Below are 19,579 nucleotides of genomic sequence, written 5' to 3' on the forward strand. Positions count from 1 at the left end.
GTCCCCAAGCCAGGCGTCTCCCTCAGGTGGCTCTGAGGAGAAGGGAGCTCCAGGCCTCCCTAGAGACATGACCTACAGGGTCCCCAAGCCAGGCGTCCCCTCAGGTGGCTCTGAGGAGAAGTGTGCTCCAGGCCTCTCTAGACATGACCCACAGGGTCCCCAAGCCAGGCGTCTCCCTCAGGTGGCTCTGAGGAGAAGGGAGCTCCAGGCCTCCCTAGGGACATGACCTTCAGGGTCCCCAAGCCAGGCGTCTCCCTCAGGTGGCTCTGAGGAGAAGGGAGCTCCAGGCCTCCCTAGAGACATGACCCACAGGGTCCCCAAGCCAGGCGTCTCCCTCAGGTGGGTCTGAGGAGAAGGGAGCTCCAGGCCTCCCTAGAGACATGACCCACAGGGTCCCCAAGCCAGGCGTCTCCCTCAGGTGGGTCTGAGGAGAAGGGAGCTCCAGGCCTCCCTAGAGACATGACCCACAGGGTCCCCAAGCCAGGCGTCTCCCTCAGGTGGGTCTGAGGAGAAGTGTGCTCCAGGCCTCTCTAGACATGACCCACAGGGTCCCCAAGCCAGGCGTCTCCCTCAGGTGGCTCTGAGGAGAAGGGAGCTCCAGGCGTCCCTAGAGACATGACCCACAGGGTCCCCAAGCCAGGCGTCTCCCTCAGGTGGGTCTGAGGAGAAGTGTGCTCCAGGTCTCCCTAGAGACATGACCCACAGGGTCCCCAAGCCAGGCGTCTCCCTCAGGTGGCTCTGAGGAGAAGGGAGCTCCAGGCGTCCCTAGAGACATGACCCACAGGGTCCCCAAGCCAGGCGTCTCCCTCAGGTGGCTCTGAGGAGAAGTGTGCTCCAGGCCTCTCTAGGGACATGACCCACAGGGTCCCCAAGCCAGGCGTCCCCTCAGGTGGCTCTGAGGAGAAGTGTGCTCCAGGCCTCTCTAGAGACATGACCCACAGGGTCCCCAAGCCAGGCGTCTCCCTCAGGTGGCTCTGAGGAGAAGGGAGCTCCAGGCGTCCCTAGAGACATGACCCACAGGGTCCCCAAGCCAGGCGTCTCCCTCAGGTGGCTCTGAGGAGAAGGGAGCTCCAGGCCTCCCTAGAGACATGACCCACAGGGTCCCCAAGCCAGGCGTCTCCCTCAGGTGGGTCTGAGGAGAAGTGAGCTCCAGGCCTCCCTAGACATGACCCACAGGGTCCCCAAGCCAGGCGTCTCCCTCAGGTGGGTCTGAGGAGAAGGGAGCTCCAGGCCTCCCTAGGGACATGACCCACAGGGTCCCCAAGCCAGGCGTCTCCCTCAGGTGGGTCTGAGGAGAAGGGAGCTCCAGGCCTCTCTAGACATGACCCACAGGGTCCCCAAGCCAGGCGTCTCCCTCAGGTGGGTCTGAGGAGAAGGGAGCTCCAGGCGTCCCTAGAGACATGACCCACAGGGTCCCCAAGCCAGGCGTCTCCCTCAGGTGGGTCTGAGGAGAAGTGTGCTCCAGGTCTCCCTAGAGACATGACCCACAGGGTCCCCAAGCCAGGCGTCTCCCTCAGGTGGCTCTGAGGAGAAGGGAGCTCCAGGCGTCCCTAGAGACATGACCCACAGGGTCCCCAAGCCAGGCGTCTCCCTCAGGTGGCTCTGAGGAGAAGTGTGCTCCAGGCCTCTCTAGGGACATGACCCACAGGGTCCCCAAGCCAGGCGTCCCCTCAGGTGGCTCTGAGGAGAAGTGTGCTCCAGGCCTCTCTAGAGACATGACCCACAGGGTCCCCAAGCCAGGCGTCTCCCTCAGGTGGCTCTGAGGAGAAGGGAGCTCCAGGCGTCCCTAGAGACATGACCCACAGGGTCCCCAAGCCAGGCGTCTCCCTCAGGTGGCTCTGAGGAGAAGGGAGCTCCAGGCCTCCCTAGAGACATGACCCACAGGGTCCCCAAGCCAGGCGTCTCCCTCAGGTGGGTCTGAGGAGAAGTGAGCTCCAGGCCTCCCTAGACATGACCCACAGGGTCCCCAAGCCAGGCGTCTCCCTCAGGTGGGTCTGAGGAGAAGGGAGCTCCAGGCCTCCCTAGGGACATGACCCACAGGGTCCCCAAGCCAGGCGTCTCCCTCAGGTGGCTCTGAGGAGAAGGGAGCTCCAGGCCTCCCTAGAGACATGACCCAGGGAGTCACCAAGCCAGGCGTCCCCTCAGGCGGCTCTGAGAAGGCAGCTCTGCCCCTCGCTGCGGGTGATGCAGAGTGTCCCGCAGCCAAGCTCTCCCGGGTCCTGAGAAGAAGGCTCCTGTCCACACCCTGAAGGAGGCGGGACTGGTAAGGAAGACGGCGTCACAAGGCCCCGCCCCTTCTGGCCACGCCCAGCGGAGGAGGCGGCGCAAAGCTCGGAGGGAGGTGGTGCTGACTTCCTGACTTCCTTCCGGGTGCCTCTCAGCCCTCCTTCCTCCACCTTCAGCTGTTACTGAATAAAACCTGCTCCCACTGCTGTAACTAGGTTTGGCATCGTGGAGTGGAGCAAAGGGAGTCCAGGATACCCTGTCCCTGCACCCTGCCCTGCCCTCCGCCAGGCCAAGTGCTGCAGCAGCCAGAGGCCAGGCGAGCAGACGGGGCAGACGTACAGTAGCTGCGGGGAGCCCCTGCCCACTTTACTCATGTGACCAGCAGCAGAAGGCCAGAAACAGGCCACTGCAGAGATCTCTGGGAAGTGTGGTCTTGGAGACAGAGTGACTTAGCCAGAGACTGCCTCATTTTAGGATCATGGGTTTTAAGAAAAGCAGTTAAGGCTGGGCGCAGTGGCGCCTGTAATCCCAGTGGCTCTGGAGGCTGAGGCAGGAAGATCAGAAGTTCAAGGCCAGCCTCAGCAATTTAGTAAGACCTTGAGAAACTTAGCAAGACCCTGTCTCAAAATAAAAAATAAAATAAAAAGAGCTGGGATCTATCCCTCTCCTCGGTCTATACCCAAAGGACTTAAAAACAGCATACTACAGGGACACAGCCACATCAGTGTTTGTAACATCACATTCACAGCAGCTAAACTGTGGAACCAACCTAGATGCCCTTCAGTAGATTAATGGATTAAAAATGTGGCATATATACACAATAGAATATTACTCAGCAATAAAAGAGAATAAAATCATGGCATTTGCAGGTAAATGGATGCAGTTGGAGAAGATAATGCTAAGTGAAGTTAGCCAATACCAAAAAACAAATGGCAAATGTTTTCTTTGATGTAAGGTGACTGACTCATAGTGGGGTAGGGAGAGGGAGCATGGAAAGAATAGACCAATTCTAGATAGGACAGAGGAGTGGGAAGGGAGGGGCAGGGTTTAGCAATGATGGTGGAATGTGATGGATATCATTATCCAAAGTATATGTATGAAGACATGAATTGGTGTAAACATACTTTACATACAAACAGAGATATGAAAAATTGTGTTCTATCTGTGTAATAAGAATTGTGATGCATTCTGCTGTCATGTATTTAAAAAATAAAAGCAATTTAAAAAAATAAAAATAAAAAAAGGAAAAAAAGAGCTGGGGATGTGTCTCAGTAAGTTCCCTTGTGTTCAATCCCTGGTGCAAAAAAAAAAAAGTGAGATCCCAGCCTATGGTTGCCACTGTCAAGTTGAGGAGAACCTAACTGCCTAAGGCTGCTTGCTCTGAAGAGAAGCCAAAACCTCTGAGAGCTGCAGGCCTCACCCCCCTGCCCTGGGGCATTCTAGATAATTCAGATAATTCATTCTAGATACTTAAGCTCCCACCTTGGATGCCTCTGGAGCTGCAGGCTAACATTCGATCAGAATTCCCAGGGATTCTGGACTGTGTAGTCTGGTGTTCTGCCCACACGGCCCTTGTCATGCAGGACCATGGGGCTGTGTGCCACAAGCTGGCCCAGGCACCCTGGAGGACTCTGGCAGTGTGGTCTCATATTCTGCCATGCAGCTCTCACCCCAGAAGCCTGCGGAGGCTGGGTGATGCAGGCCAGCATTCTGCCCACAAGACTCAATGTATGGCCCATAGGAGCTGCAGGACACAGGCTGGCCCTGGTACCCCAGAAGACTATCCATACTGCCACCACGACTGTGGCCCCTGAGACTTGCCAGAGGCCCCACCCCCACTGTGAACAGACTCACACAGCAAACCTCAGCATCATCAGATTTCTTCTAAAACATTGTAGTCATCATGGAAAGAACTCTTTAATACAATGGAAAATAATCGTGAAAATTTCTTAATATCAAATTCCCAATTAATATACAGATTTCTCCAGGTATTTCAAATAAATTTTATAGTTAGACAAAAGCAAATCAGGTTCAAATTAGGAGGATTCATTGCATTTGATGAATATGTCCTAAGTCTTCCTTTTTGGGTCACCTACTTATTGACAAAAGTAATTAATTTATGCTATAGGATCTCCCAAGTCCGTATTTTGCTTGTTTGTTTTGTTTTCTCTTGCAGTGCCTGGGATTGATCCCAGGTCCTCACCGGTGCTAGGCACCACTCCACCTAATCCCACCCACAAGGTTCTTCTTGTAACAGACACAAACACAATATTCATACTTAAACTAACTTTGAATTTTAACACATCAACTTCTCAATAATTCTAAAATACTTTAACACTATGAGAAAATGAATCATTAAAACATGAATAAAAGCAAGCAATGAGGTGCACAGTAACACTTCCCCTCAGGCCCCAGTGAGACTCCAGGTGCTGAGCCCTCTCTGTACCATCTAGAAATAGCCACAGAGGAGATGTGGCCTGCATGCAGATTATCCATGTGGAGTCTCCCAGGATCTACAGACCACACACGCACCCTAAGGTATGGTAAATAAGCACACAACAACACTGGGCACGGTGGCACACGCCTGTAATCCCAGCGACTCGGGAGGCTGAGGCAGGAGGATCACAAGTCCAAAGCCAGCCTCAGCAATGGCAGGGCACTAAGCAACTCAGTGAGACCCCTTCTCTAAATAAAATACAAAATAGGGATGGGGATGTGTCTCAGTGGTCGAATGCCCCTGAGTTCAATTGCTGGTACAAAAGGAGGAGGAGGAAGATGAGGAGGAGGAGGAGGAGGAGGAGAAAATACATAAGTAAGAGCAGACTAAAAGAATAAAGGACAGTCATGCACTGCATAACCATATTCTGGTTAATGATAGACGACAAATGATGGTGGTTTCCCAAGACCATATGCTGGGAAGCGCCTATGCCTTTTGATGTCATAGCTGTCACAGCAGCTTTGTGAGGATGCTGGTGTGAACAACCCTATAGCACTTCCAGTCATGTGAAAGCAGTCATGCAGTCTACCACATTCACATAAAGATAAAAACCACTCAATGGGGCCTCTCTCTGAACACATCACTATCAAGCGACACATGATTGTAGTTCACAAAATTGTAGCATTGTTAGGACTGCTCTAAAATGTGAAAATGCTGATGTCTGACCAAGACAGAAGTGGTCCCAAACGCTTTTTCATGCTGGACACATTTAAAGGGTCTCTCTCCAGTATGAATTCTCTGGCTGAGTAAGGTGAGCACTCTGGCTGAACGCTTTCCCACATCTGTCACATTCATAGGGTTTTTCTCCAGAGTGGACTCTCTGGTGCTTAGTAAGGGAGGAGTTTCCAGAGAAGCCCTGGCCACATTCACTGCACATGTAGGGCTTTCCCCCAGTGTGAATTCTTTGGTGTTGTATAAAGGTTGAGTGGGGAGTGAATGCTCTTCCACATCCATGACACTTACAGGGCTTCTCCCCATGTGAGTCGTCTGGTGTGGAGTGGGGTGTGGGCTCTGTCTGAATGCTTTCCCACAATCATGACATTTATGGGCTTCTCTCCACTATGGGTTCTCCGATGTGTGTAAGGGAAGAGATGTCTGTGAAGGCCTTCCCATAATCACAACAATCACAGGGCTTCTTTCCAAGGTGAACTCTGATGCTGAGTAAAGGTGAGTACTCACTGAAGGCTTTTTCAACATTTACTACATTTGTAAGGTCTCTCCCCAGTGTGTATTCTCTGATGTTGAATGGGAGATGGATTTTCAGTGAACACTTTTCCACAACATCACATCCATAAGGTTTCTCTCCATTATGAGTTCTCTAGTGCTCAGTAAGAGATGAACTCTGGTCGAAGGCCTTTCCACCATCATCACATCTAGAAGATTTCTCTCCAGTGTGAATTCTCTGATGATGAATAAGGTTTTAATGGTCACTGAAATTTTTTCCACATTGACTACACTTATAAGTTTTCTTTCTAAAATTTCTTTGCCCTTTATTGGAGATAAATTTCATCTGATGCCTTTTTAAAATTGGCCAAATATATATGGTTTCTCACTCGAATTAATAATATACTGTGGAATAAGTTTAGATCTTAGATCAAAACTTCTCTCAAATTCATTCAAATCATGTCTCTCCAAAAGGTATTTCTTCAAGGGCATAAGATGCACAGACAACAGTCATAGCTGTGTTCCATCCAAAAGATGGTGTATGGCCATCAAACCTTGAACTTTATATCATCCTCATGAAGTAATATTGTTTTTTTCTTCAACCGTTTAAAAATGTGAACCATTCTTAACTCAGAGGCCATTCAAAAACAAAAGGAGGCCAGATTTGACCCCTGCTCTGTTTCTCTCTGCATCGACAATGCCGTGCTGTCTCAGCCAAGGAAGCTTCACAATGCATCTCAATATCAAGTATCTTCTCCTTGTGTGCGCCTTTTTCAAGGGCCATTTCCTGGTCTTCTACATTTCCGTATAAACTTTAGAACTGGTTTGCTGATTTATACCAAAAAAAAGGCATTCTAGAATTGTCATGCGGAAGCTGCTGCTGGAAGAGGAATTGGGGGAGAAGCAAGATCTGCTTAGAAGTGGATGTTCAACGGGGTTCCATTGTCTCCCCAAAATCTGTAAAAATGTAAAACTCACCAGACCTTTGGGGGTGAGTCCATTTTGAAGGCTTAAAGAACAGAGGCACCCAGGGCACCTAAGCTGTGTGCAGGTCACTGAAGTCACTGTCCACTCTGCTGCTGGCAGGTGTCAGCCCCAAAGTGGGTGGGGATATTCCTGTTCTTGGACTTCCCAAGTCATAGTGCTGGGCTTAGCCTCCCCACCCTTAGCCCAGAGGCAAAGGCTGAGCCTAGAAATGTGGGGCTCTGCACCCACTCTCTCCCCACAAGATCAGGTAAGTTGAGCCCTGAGCCCCCCAGCTCCAAAGCAGTTAGGGACACCACTGTCCCTGCTGGGGCCAGCTGTCACTGTGCTCTCTAAACGGCCAGTCTTCAGGCTCACTCCCACCCAGGGAACAGCTTCTCCTCATGCAGCTGCAGCGGCTCTAGTCTGGGGCTGGCTATCCACTAACATTGGGGTTCTCCTGTGTAACCTCTGACCCACCCAGTGGCCTCCCACACCTAGGGCCTCAGCAGCAACACAGCCCTCCACATTAAGCAGATTCTGAAAGGATCATTTGACTCAAAACACACAGCTGGGCTGAAGGACACTATGTGGCAGTTTCTCTGTGTAAGCGCTGGGTGGCAGCAAAGTCAAAAGCAACACTCAGAATCCCAGCACATCCTCCCTTGTGGGGCACAAATTAACTCTGTGATCAGTTTGGTTTGGGTTAGCTTCTCCAAGGAAAGGCTTCACACTACAGTGGGAAGCTTTGTGAAGCGCTCTGAGGGTGGAAACTAGACCCAGACGACCAGGGCTGTGAAGAGGCCCAGGATCTCAGTCAAGTTACCTCCTGTACCCAAGCCAGTGTCTCCTGAGAAGTGGGCTCACGGTCCCTAACAAGCAGGAGTGGGACAAGCCTAGCACTCCCAGTGCACACTGATGATTGCCCTGAACTCCGTCTCAGCCTGCTGCTGCTGCTCCTTCCTTGTCCACCTGCATTGTGGCAGCACGCAGGGACCTGCAGGAGCTCCTATTTAGGAGCTTGGAGCTCTGGGTGCAGTGTGCAGAGGAACGGGCATCTGGAATGTATTGTGAAAGTGGCACCATCAGGAAATCAAGACGGGATTGAGGTTTGTGAGAAAGAGCCCAGTTGAGCATGATGCTACTAGGACAGGAAGATGCAGTTTTCAGGAGAATGGGGTCCACTTTGGACGTAACACACATGAGATGCCACTGGGTCCATATGGAGACTGCCAGGTAAGGAGTTCCAAACTGTTGGTGGAGAAACAGCTTCAGTGTTGGGGAGACTGCTCAAGGAGGTGAGCCCAGGGCACCCTGACTGAAGGTCCGAGGTGGGAACTGAGGGCACCTCAAGAAGGAGCATTCAAGGAAAAGGAGACTCTGAGACCCTGCAGAAGAAGCATCTGGGGCTAATGCTGAGCCATCAGCTCAAAGCACCAGAACTGTGGCCTTCCACCCTCTTCTCTGCCCCACTGGCCTGCATCTCTGCCCCATGCACAGGCAGCAGTGATGGTCACCAGCCTCCAAAGATGATGCAGGGAAGCAGACCCCTTCACAGCCAGGCCTGGGTCTCAGTTTGTCTCCTCTCCCTCCTCCCCTTCCTCCATCTCCTCCCTCTCCCCCTCCTGCAGGTTGGGTTCCTGGCTGCCTCCTCCAACTGCCCAAACAGGACAGGCAGGAAAAACGGGCTGGTTCTGGGAAGCAGTTTCGGGCCTTGAGAAATTCACTGGCCACACACCAGGGCCTTCTCTCTGGGGAGAGAGCTTCAGGAGATTAACCCCACCTCCTCTGACAGCCTTGGTCTGAGGTGGAGACAGCTTGGGCAGCTCCCTCCAAAGCCCCTACTGCTCTGCTATTGTGGAAAGGCTCAGATCTGCACCATCTAGGAAGAGAGGTTTCTTCTGGTGTTTGTATTTTTCTTTCTTTTAAGAAAGAAGAGGAGGTAAGGAACTGTGCTCATCTCCTGTAAAAACATGCATACTCAAATGTGCTCCACAGTACAACCTAACCTGGGTGACAGAGTCTAGTGGCCTTCCTACTCTAGTGGCCAGCAAGGACAGAGTAGGAAGGAGAAGGAGCAGGCACACCTCCATGGGAGCAGAGCAGAGGCCAGTCTGAGGGAAACAAGCCAAGAATGGTGACAGACACGGGTGGGGAAGGAGGCTCACAGACCTGCAGACACGGAGCCCAAGAGTCGTTCTGGGGAAGAGATGCCATGCTGAGTTTCTAAAAACAAGTCTTCAAGTCTCCATGATTCCTTGCTTTGGATCCCTGAGCCAGCATTTCCTGCTTTGGGCAAGCATCCTGACCTGTCTGAGCCTCTGCTTCTTTGGTCATGAGCTGAGCCATTTCAGGGTGACAGAGGGCTCCCTTCTGGCCACTTGTGCAGGCTCCTGTGTACCCTCTCCCTCCCACACTGGCTCTAATCAAGCTCCTCTGGCCCACTACCTACCCAGCTCTCTTGGTATCTCCCTCCCTCCCTCCCTCCCTTTATTCTGCCCGCCTGCCTGCTGTGTTCAGGCTCTCCCCCTGGCAGTGGCTTTGAGTGACCTCTCTTGCCATTTGAACGAGCGCTGTGAGCAGCTTCCTCAAGGATGACACGTGAGAACACAGTGAGTGCTCTCAGTGGCCTGGCACTCGTGGGCTCAGACACTCCTGGGCTGACCAGTCCTGCTGTCTACTTGGTGTGCTTGGTGCATTATCCCTGCACCTCTGTGACTCTGGCTCCAGAGAGGCAAATGTAGGCAGGGACCTTCAAGTGAAGGGCCCCTGTGGACCAGTACTCTCAGAGTGACAGCAGAGAGCAAATCCCAGGACATTGGCAGAAATATCGCTGAGACCACAGTGGTCAAGGTTTTAGACACCAGCAGTGTTCTCTGAACATCAGCAAACGCATAAATATCACCTCTCCATACACATCTTGTGGGCCAGGAACAAATAAGTTGAGGGCCAGAACTTGCTCCTGCAAAGAAGAAATAAGGAACTCTTGAAACTGAGGTGCACTGAAAGTGGGCACTTCGCCCCTCCTGAGGCTGCCTCCACCAGCACTTGGGGTGTTACTTTCTTTCTTTCTTAGGTGTAGATGGACACAACACCATGCCTGTGTTTTTGTGTGGTGCTAAGGATCGAACCTGGGTCCCACCCGTGCTAGGCGAGCGCTCTACCTCTGAGCCACAATCCCAGCCCCATGGGGTGTTACTTTCAGCAGCCCCACCTCTGACCTCAGCACTTGCTGAGGATGATCTGGGGGCTGCAAGGGCATTCGACATGCTGTTCACCCGGCTGACCCTCTGCCCCAAAGATCAGAGTGCAGATGAGGTCACCAAGAACCACCACACCAGCCAATGTCCAGTGTACAGGCTGTGGGTATGAAACATATCCAAACTTCAAAATCTAGTCATTGAAATCTCCAGGCCTAATTACCAATGATTGCAAACACCTCAGGTTAATTAGAAATCCTACAGCCAAGGATGGTGAACGAAACACAATGGTCTGTACTGACGAAACAAGAACAGCCGTTGCACTCCAGCAGGTGCAAGTGCAGCCAGAACTCCCGGCAGGATGCGGAAAGGAGAATGTGACAAGTGCTTTCTGAATTCAGTCACAAATGAGCAGCCAGTGGGCAGTCCTGGGTTCATAGAGATAAAAAGATGACAGACAGTCCACCATTTGTTCACAAGAAATAAAGACCCAGATTTATACATCATGTTTCCTAGGAGGATCTTAGGTGATATTTGTGAATAAGTAAATGATAAAATATCTCTGCATCCTGGCAGAGCACAGGGCTGCAGCCTGCGCTGAGAAGCTTAGCCAAGATTGCTGGACCTGCTGGTGCAAGAAGGAGTGATGTCAGATGTAAGGTACAGAAGCCTCCAAAACAGTTTTCCATTCAGAAATCATCTGATGTTCAGGGAGAAAGAGTACAAAGGAAAACCACCTCAAGGAAGGAGACCAATGAGGTCCGAGTCCCCAGGCCTGAGGTGTCCAGCCTGATGAGCTACTCCAACCCAGGAAGGCTGAGCCCCACCAGCTATGGGACCAGAGCCTGTGGCATTCCACTCTGGGGCAGATCTGATCACAGCAGCAAACAGCATACAGCTGGGCCACAGCCCTGACTCCTGTAATGAGACAAGGGTGGACCAGCACTTGCCACCACAGTCTCTGCACTCAGGTTCACAGGTGGCCTCAAGCAGAAGGTAGCCACCTGAGGCCCAGAGCTGCATCTGTGGGATAATCCAGGCTTCTAGGTAAGTAGCAAGGTGGGCACCCTCAGGAGAACTAAGCCAAGTAGCATGAAGCTGGTGTTTGGGAAGGTGAGGACAGAGGCCCCTCTCCTCACCTGCCTGTCTCTGCAGTTCTCACATGGCCGTGAGCATACACTCTCACTCACATGCCACCACCCTCTTAAATCTGACTCACAGCAGAGATCATGAGTAGCAGAAGAAACAAGAAGAACCCAAAGAGGTGGCAGCCACTGATGCCTGCCTGCAGCCCTCAGGCCCAGAAGTCATGGTTGTGGCCTCACTGGGAGCTAGACTCCAAGTACTTCTTCACATCACTAGCAGCCAAAATGAGGAGAAACTGGGAGCAGCCACCTCTCAGCATGTCCCAGGAGCCATAAAATCCTCGGAAGTGGATTGCAGCTTGGCTGAGGCCACATCTCAGCCAGCCCACACTCTCTGGTGCCGCATACCCCAAAGAACATGTGGACATGTGTCAAGCCTCTGTATTTCCACTGAAATCACAACTGCAAATGAAATTGTGACCACCATGACCACATGGTCAGAAGTGGAAACTCCACAGTGTTCAGGGACATGGATTATTTAAAAACAGTTGCTTTCCAGAATTCAGGGGAATATCTGGGGCACCTGGCATGTGTGACAGTCAGGTCTATGCAGACCCAGGCCTCAAAAGCACGAAGGTGAGGCCATCCACTCTCTCTACACATCTCCAGGTATGTCCCCACCCACCCAGATCTCAGGGCCCAGTCTGTCAATGCCCCAAGTCCAAACCCTGGGATGCAGCCCAGGCTCCCGGGAAGGAGTGGAAGGGTGCCCGGGGTAACACAGAGCAGAGAGCCTCTCCCTCCACACACCTATAGGGAACAGTCCATTCCAAACAGCTGGGTCGGTGCTTGCCTTTAGCTCCAGTGGAACAGACCCCTGCTCATGCCCACGAGCTGAAGAAGCCTCACATGCCAGGACCCACCACCAGAAGGATGGCAGGGACATCAGGTCGCTTCCCGTGGTGGAAGAAGAGCTGGAAAGAAATGAAGCCAGGGTTGCAGAGCTGCAGCTCCTCCTTTGTGTCCTCGATTCAGCCCAAAGCAAAGCTAGCATCCGAGTCACAGAAGAGGGCTCACATGAGCACAGGCACACACGTACAACACAGAACCTCAATGCCAAGCACTTTGGAACCCCACGTACAACCTGCTGAAGGTGTGACCTGGTCCCAGCTAGTGTCCTGAGGCCTGAACCGCATCCACACCGACCATGCTGCCCAGGGACAAGCAGAGCCTAGGAGGCTGTGAACCCTGCCCACGGGATTCATCTCCATCACTCTCCCCAGAGCCCAGAGGCCCTCAGGGAGGTGTATGTCCATGGCAGCCAGGAGAGGGGGGTCTTGCCAGGCTCCAGGCCTGCCTCCACCCTTGAGGCTGCCCAAACTCTAGGCTGAGCTCAGGACAGGAGTCCCAGGGCCTGGACATGAGGAGCAGCTGGAGACTCGCTGAGGAGCCCAGAGATTGGCACTCCACTCTCAGCAAGGAGCTTCTGTCAGGTCGGCAGCTTCAGCGGGACACTCCCTAACCCCACAGCCCTGAGCCAGGCAGTGGCCAGCACCAGCAGAGGCCGTGAGGCCTGGGTAGGGCAGGGTGGCCCTGCCAGGGGTTTCTGTGAGCCTGAGGCTGAGGAATAAGCCAGCTCTACCCCTTCTGATGTAGCCCCCAGCCTGCACAGTCTCAGCCTATGGGTGGCCCAGGGCACCCCCCACAGGTGGGCAGCGGAAGAGGAGGGCACCCAGGAGTGGTGTCTTCATACACAAGCTTCTCTCCTCATTTGCTTCCTTGGCCAGAGGCTGGCTGACATCCCAAACCTGGAGAGCAGCCACTCATCTCTTTTTTGTCCTTTCTGTACCCTTTCTACAAAGGGTACAGAAGGGACTGTGCCTTCCTTTTGGAACAGTCTAGTGTCAGGCACACAACCCTGAGAAGTGGGCATGAGCTGGGGAGGTGGACACCTGGAGTCTAGAGTGAAGTTCCACACTTCCCACACAGCTGGGACCCTGTGGGAAGATGCATCACTCCCCGGTGTCAACCCCAAAGTAGGCTCCTGGAGCAGAGGCCACTGCTGTACCAGCAGGGAGAGGCCCAGCCAGGCCAACACAGACAGGCCCGTGTGGGCTTCAGACGTGAGGCACCCCTAAAGGCTTCTGTATTCATGCGGGACTCTTCACGGGCGGGCGAGGTGGCTGGACTCTGAGAGCTGTGACCCAGCTCGAGGTGGTACCTGTGGGCATGGCTGGATAAGACGGTCATGGGGGTTGCCCCCTCTTTTCCCTCTCTCTCTCTCTGTGTCCTGACCTCCATGAGCTGAGCAGCTCTTCTCTGCTGGGCCCTTCTCCCATGATGTGCTGGGAGATCATTTGATGGGATGTAGAAAACAAGTAGCTCATGACATCCAGAATGTCACTGAGACAAGTCATGGTTCACTGACAGGGCCTCTGGTGTTTTCTGCTGGGTTTCTGCACCTTGTAGACAAAACAGACCCCGCACCTGACTGACCTCCTGGCTGTGATGATGCATTTCCATTGTGCAGAGGCCCAGGAAGGGCCTTCGTGGCCTGAGCCATTGCTGCTTGTTGACCCTTCAATACTGAAATGAAATACAGCTCACTGGAGCCCAGAAATCACAGTAATCAGTTCCCAGCACAAGTTGCAGCTGGACAAGCTCCCAGGAGGGATAAGTGTGGCTGCCACAGCACCCCAGGACGAGATTGCGGCACAGGGAGGTGGGGCCTCCTCCCAGGAGTCAGTTTTGGGTGCAGATCACACCCCTCACTAGTCCTGCACCTCACCTGTCCACACCAGCTGGGGCCAGAAATTCCTGACACCTCCACCAGTGTCATGGAGGAGACCAGGAGACGGTCAGGCTGACTATCCCACCAAGGAGCCAGGAACAGGCCTCTTGCTCTCCTCTGTCTCTGGCACAAATGACCTGCCTAAAGCCTGGGTGCCTCCCATCCTGGGGTCCTCATGGGAACTCCAGAGAGCTCCAGGCCTCCCGGCTTGGGTCAAGAGGACATGGAGGTTGAGTGAGATCTTAGGTGAAAACTGCCCAGAGTCGAGTCCAGGGCCAGGTGAAGTTAGGTATGGAGAGTGGCCTGGTCTAATGCTTAATGGAACTGTGTCCTTGGGAACTGCGTCCTGCCTGCCCCAGGGGCCTCAGCTCCTCCCTATCCAGCAGATTGTCTCCAAACATGCCACCAGCAGCTCCTGACTGCAGTGAGTAGGCAAGGCATGACATGCACTTCATGAGGTGAGAGAGCTGCTTCTCCAGGGGACCAGCAAGCCAGAGCAGTCAGCACCAGTCTGTGGCCAGCAAGCATCTTGGTGAATGAAAGGAAAGTGACCACAACACTCAGAGCAACAAAGAGATCTTTATTGCAGCAGTGAAACAGAGGAGAAAAGAGAGAAAGAGAGAGAGAGAAAGAGAGAGACAGAGAGAGAGAGAGAGAGAGAGAGAGAGAGAGGAAGCGCACGCAAGAGAGAGACAGAGAGAGCAAGAGAGAGAGTAAGAGAGAGAGCAAGAGAGAGAGTAAGAGAGAGAGCAAGAGAGAGAGCAAGAGAGAGAGCAAGAGAGAGAAAGAGAGAGCAAGAGAGAGAGTAAGAGAGAGTAAGAGAGAGAGCAAGAGAGAGAGCAAGAGAGAGAGCAAGAGAGACAGCAAGAGAGAGAGCAAGAGAGAGAGCAAGAGAGAGAAAGAGAGAGCAAGAGAGAGAGTAAGAGAGAGAGCAAGAGAGAGAGCAAGAGAGAGAGTAAGAGAGAGAGCAAGAGAGAGAGCAAGAGAGACAAGGAGAGACAGAGAGAGCAAGAGAGAGAGAGAGCAAGAGAGAGAGCAAGAGAGAGAGCAAGAGAGACAAGGAGACACAGAGAGAGTAAGAGAGAGAGCAAGAGAGAGAGCAAGAGAGACAAGGAGAGACAGAGAGAGCAAGAGAGAGAGCAAGAGAGAGAGTAAGAGAGAGAGCAAGAGAGACAAGGAGACACAGAGAGAGTAAGAGAGAGAGCAAGAGAGAGAGCAAGAGAGACAAGGGGAGACAGAGAGAGCAAGAGAGAGAGCAACAGAGAGAGAAAGAGAGAGAGCAAGAGAGACAGAGAGAGCAAGAGAGACAGAGAGAGCAAGAGAGAGAGCAAGAGAGACAGAGAGAGCAAGAGAGAGAGCAAGAGAGAGAGCAAGAGAGAGAGCAAGAGAGAGACAGAGAGAGCAAGAGAGAGAGTAAGAGAGAGAGCAAGAGAGAGAGCAAGAGAGAGAGCAAGAGAGAGAGTAAGAGAGAGAGCAAGAGAGAGAGTAAGAGAGAGAGCAAGAGAGACAAGGAGAGACAGAGAGAGCAAGAGAGACAGAGAGAGCAAGAGAGAGAGACAGAGAGAGCAAGAGAGAGAGCAAGAGAGAGAGACAGAGAGAGCAAGAGAGAGAGCAAGAGAGACAGAGAGAGAGACAGAGAGATCAAGAGAGACAGAGAGAGCAAGAGAGAGAGAAGAGAGAGAGACAGAGAGAGTAAGAGAGAGAGCAAGAGAGAGAGCAAGAGAGACAGAGAGAGAGCAAGAGAGAGAGAGAGTGCAAGAGAGAGAGCAAGAGAGACAGAGAGAGTAAGAGAGAGAGCAAGAGATACAGAGAGAGAGAGCAAGAGAGAGAGCAAGAGAGACAGAGAGAGACAGAGAGAGCAAGAGAGAGAGCAAGAGAGAGAGCAAGAGAGAGAGCAAGAGAGACAGAGAGAGCAAGAGAGACAGAGAGACAGAGAGAGCAAGAGAGACAGAGAGCAAGAGGAGGGCCCGGCAGGAGGGAGTTTCTATAGCCCAAATCTAATGGGGTCTCTGGGTCTGCAAGCTGCCTTGTTGGCCCAAGGGGGCTAAGTGTTCGGCCTTGAGTGGTGGGCTGAATGTTCAGCCTTCAGCAGGGGGGCGAAGCGCTCAGCCTTGAGCAGGGGCTTGGGCATTTGGGCTTGAAGCAAACAGGTGATAAAGAACCAGACAGAGGGTTTGAGTGGCCAGGTCATCCTGCAGCTAACTTTGTTTGGCCTGCCCTGCAGACAACTGACTCATCCTGTCCTACACATAACAGTGAAAGGCTATAGGGCCAAGACCCTGGGTGAGTGAGTGTGAGAATGTGAAAAATAAATAAATAAAATAAAGGTATTTTATCTATCTACAACTAAGAAATTAAAAAACAAACCAAAGACCTCCTTGTTACTGTCCTAGAGCTAAGGCCTTCACACCGTCTTCAGCAAGGTCTAGCATTTATAGTGCTCCTGCTGCCCAAGAACATCCCAGAATGCTCTAGAAGAGGATCACCAGGTCTGGAAGGGCTGATCTGAGAGGGGACAAGGGTCAGGTAGAGGAGATGCAAAGAACCAGGGTGGACACGGCAGCTTGGGATGGAGGCAGTGCACATCCCAAGTGAGAGGCGGTCATTGAGGCAAGTGTCCAGCCCTCCTGTGCTCTCCCCCCTCCAGGGGCCTCTGCACCTCCTGCTCTCTAGTAGCAGAGGCCACGCTCTGGCCCTGGCAGCCTGGTGCCTACCCCCATACCATCACCAATTTCAGCTTACTAAAAGCAGAGAGCTGGAGCCACCTGATCTTGGGGCTCCACAGAGATGGAACAGATGGAGGGATGGTGTCCCCTCGGTGGGACGGACACCCTGGGCCGAGGAAGACGAGGGTGCCAGGCTCCCTATGACCAGCAGGTGGCACTGCAGCCGTGCTCTGGGGGCCCTCCGTCTCTGCAGCCCCACCGTCCTGAGACTTCCTGGTGGCACACAGGTCTGGGCTCAAGGCCAGTGTCGGGCTACACACAGGGACGGTGGGGCCATGGGAGGGCGTCAGGGGAGGCTGGAACTTGGGCCCACTCTCCACCACCCACCTACCACTTCCCCAGTTTTCTTTTCCTTCATGCACATTAAGGGCTGATGCTTCTGGTGGGTCAGCTCAGGCTCCCTGGCGGGCCTCTGATGCTGGCTTCATGACCAAGAAGCAGATGCTGAGCTAGGAGTGGGGTCAGGGCACATGCCGCTCAGCACAGGAGGCCCTTGCAGGTAGGGTGCATCCACTGGGATTCACTGATGATCTTCCTGTCGATTCTGCTCCCATCGCATGGTCTCAGTTTCCCTGGAGTCTTGATCTTTTGCCCACCCACCAACCAAGGCTGTGTGCAGCATGAGGGCGTGTGTCTACCAGTAAGCATGTAAACACTGCAGGTGCTGCACCATGTTTGTGTGAGCACTGTGTATGATGTAGTGTGTTCTCTGATGAGCAAAGTCCATGTGGCGTGTTTTCTGCTGAGCACTGAGTATGATGTGACATGTGATGTGTGCAAGCACTGTGTGTGATGTGGTGCGTTCTCTGGTGAGCACTGCATGTAATATGGCATGTGAGGTGTGTGAGCACCTTGCTGCTGAGGTTGCTGGGGCGTCCCACTGAGTGTATGGATGCCTTGTGTTCCTGCATCTCTCTGAGCCAGTGGCTTCATCTCTCCCCTAGGCTCTGACATTTAGGCAGATACCACCTGGTTCCAGGCATGTTCCCTGTCCATGGGGAACACCAAGCATCTGCACACAGAGGTGTCAAGGCCCCTGCTGGACTAGGGAGCTGCCCTCAGACAGAACTCCATCCTGTCCTACTGAACCAGTGACATGTGGAGGAGGGCCTGGTGGCTGAGGCCACTTTGCCCATTACCTGGACAAAAGGCATCTGTCCCATGGCAGGGCCCTGGCTGGTGGGCTTCACCACCACTCAGCCAAGGACCCACTTCCTGCTGAAGGTGAAGGGGCTCCTCTGACCTCAGGATCATCTTCGACATGGAAGTCCTAGTGCCTAACCTTCCTTCCCCCACCGTTCTGACTCATCCCTGAGCTAGGCTGAGAGTCCACCACGAGCCTGTTGGGAGGCCCAGGTGCCATGGACACGAACACTGGCAGCAGTTCCAGGAGACATTGGAGCTGACCACTGGGACAAGAGCTGATTTCTTCTCAGATGAAGTAAAGGTCATCATCCTTGCCACAGTGGGCAACCAGCACCACCCCAAGAGTCCACAGGAGAGAGGAAACGAGCTGGCCACATGTTTCCTGGGGGTCCTCAATGGACAGGGGGCCTATCCGGATAGGGCTTCTGCATCTGCTGAGCAGGGAGCTGAGGTGACATCTCCTCCTCCTATCCTCAGCTGCTCTGTCCTTAGGACATCTCACCTAGGGGGCTGAGGTGACATCTCCTCCTCCTATCCTCAGCTGCTCTGTCCTTAGGACACCTCACCTAGGGGGCTGAGGTGGTGGCCCCTCCCCATGTCTGTTAGCCCCTCCATCCTTAGGACATCTGACCTAGGGGGCTGAGGTGGTGGCCCCTCCCCATGTCCTCAGCCCCTCCATCCTTAGGACATCTCACCTAGGGAGCTGAGATGACATCTCCTCCTCCTATCCTCAGCTGCTCTGTCCTTAGGACATCTCACCTAGGGGGCTGAGGTGGTGGCCCCTCCCCATGTCCTCAGCCCCTCCATCCTTAGGACACCTCACCTAGGGGGCTGAGGTGGTGGCCCCTCCCCATGTCCTCAGCCCCTCCATCCTTAGGACACCTCACCTAGGGGGCTGAGGTGGTGGCCCCTCCCCATGTCCTCAGCCCCTCCATCCTTAGGACACCTCACCTAGGGGGCTGAGGTGGTGGCCCCTCCCCATGTCCTCAGCCCCTCCATCCTTAGGACATCTGACCTAGGGGGCTGAGGTGACATCTCCTCCTCCTATCCTCAGCTGCTCTGTCCTTAGGACACCTCACCTAGGGGGCTGAGGTGACATCTCCTCCTCCTATCCTCAGCTGCTCTGTCCTTAGGACATCTCACCTAGGGGGCTGAGGTGACATCTCCTCCTCCTATCCTCAGCTGCTCTGTCCTTAGGACACCTCACCTAGGGGGCTGAGGTGACATCTCCTCCTCCTATCCTCAGCTGCTCTGTCCTTAGGACACCTCACCTAGGGGGCTGAGGTGGTGGCCCCTCCCCATGTCCTCAGCCCCTCCATCCTTAGGACATCTCACCTAGGGGGCTGAGGTGACATCTCCTCCTCCTATCCTCAGCTGCTCTGTCCTTAGGACACCTCACCTAGGGGGCTGAGGTGACATCTCCTCCTCCTATCCTCAGCTGCTCTGTCCTTAGGACATCTGACCTAGGGAGCTGAGGTGGTGGCCCCTCCCCATGTCCTCAGCCCCTCTGTCCTTAGGACACCTCACCCAGGGAGCTGAGGTGGTTCTCATTCAGTACAACCTCCATGTCCCTCCAACGTGGAATCATGTGGCCAAGCTCCCTCCAGCCAGGATGACTCAACCCAAGAGGCTGCATATCCTCCCCGCTCAGCCCTGTTCTCAGAGGGGTGCCACATTGAGGCTTTGCCCATGCTGCGGGCAAGCCAGCCCTGCGCCCCACAGCCAGATCTGATCCCTCAAGCCTCTCTTTTTGAGCTGACAAGGGGCTAGCTCCTAGAACC

Source organism: Marmota monax, unplaced genomic scaffold, assembly GCF_021218885.2.
Source record: "Marmota monax isolate L192 unplaced genomic scaffold, Marmota_monax_Labrador192_F-V1.1 WCK01_AAM20220418_F8-fsc00220, whole genome shotgun sequence".
Lineage (NCBI taxonomy): Eukaryota > Metazoa > Chordata > Mammalia > Rodentia > Sciuridae > Marmota > Marmota monax.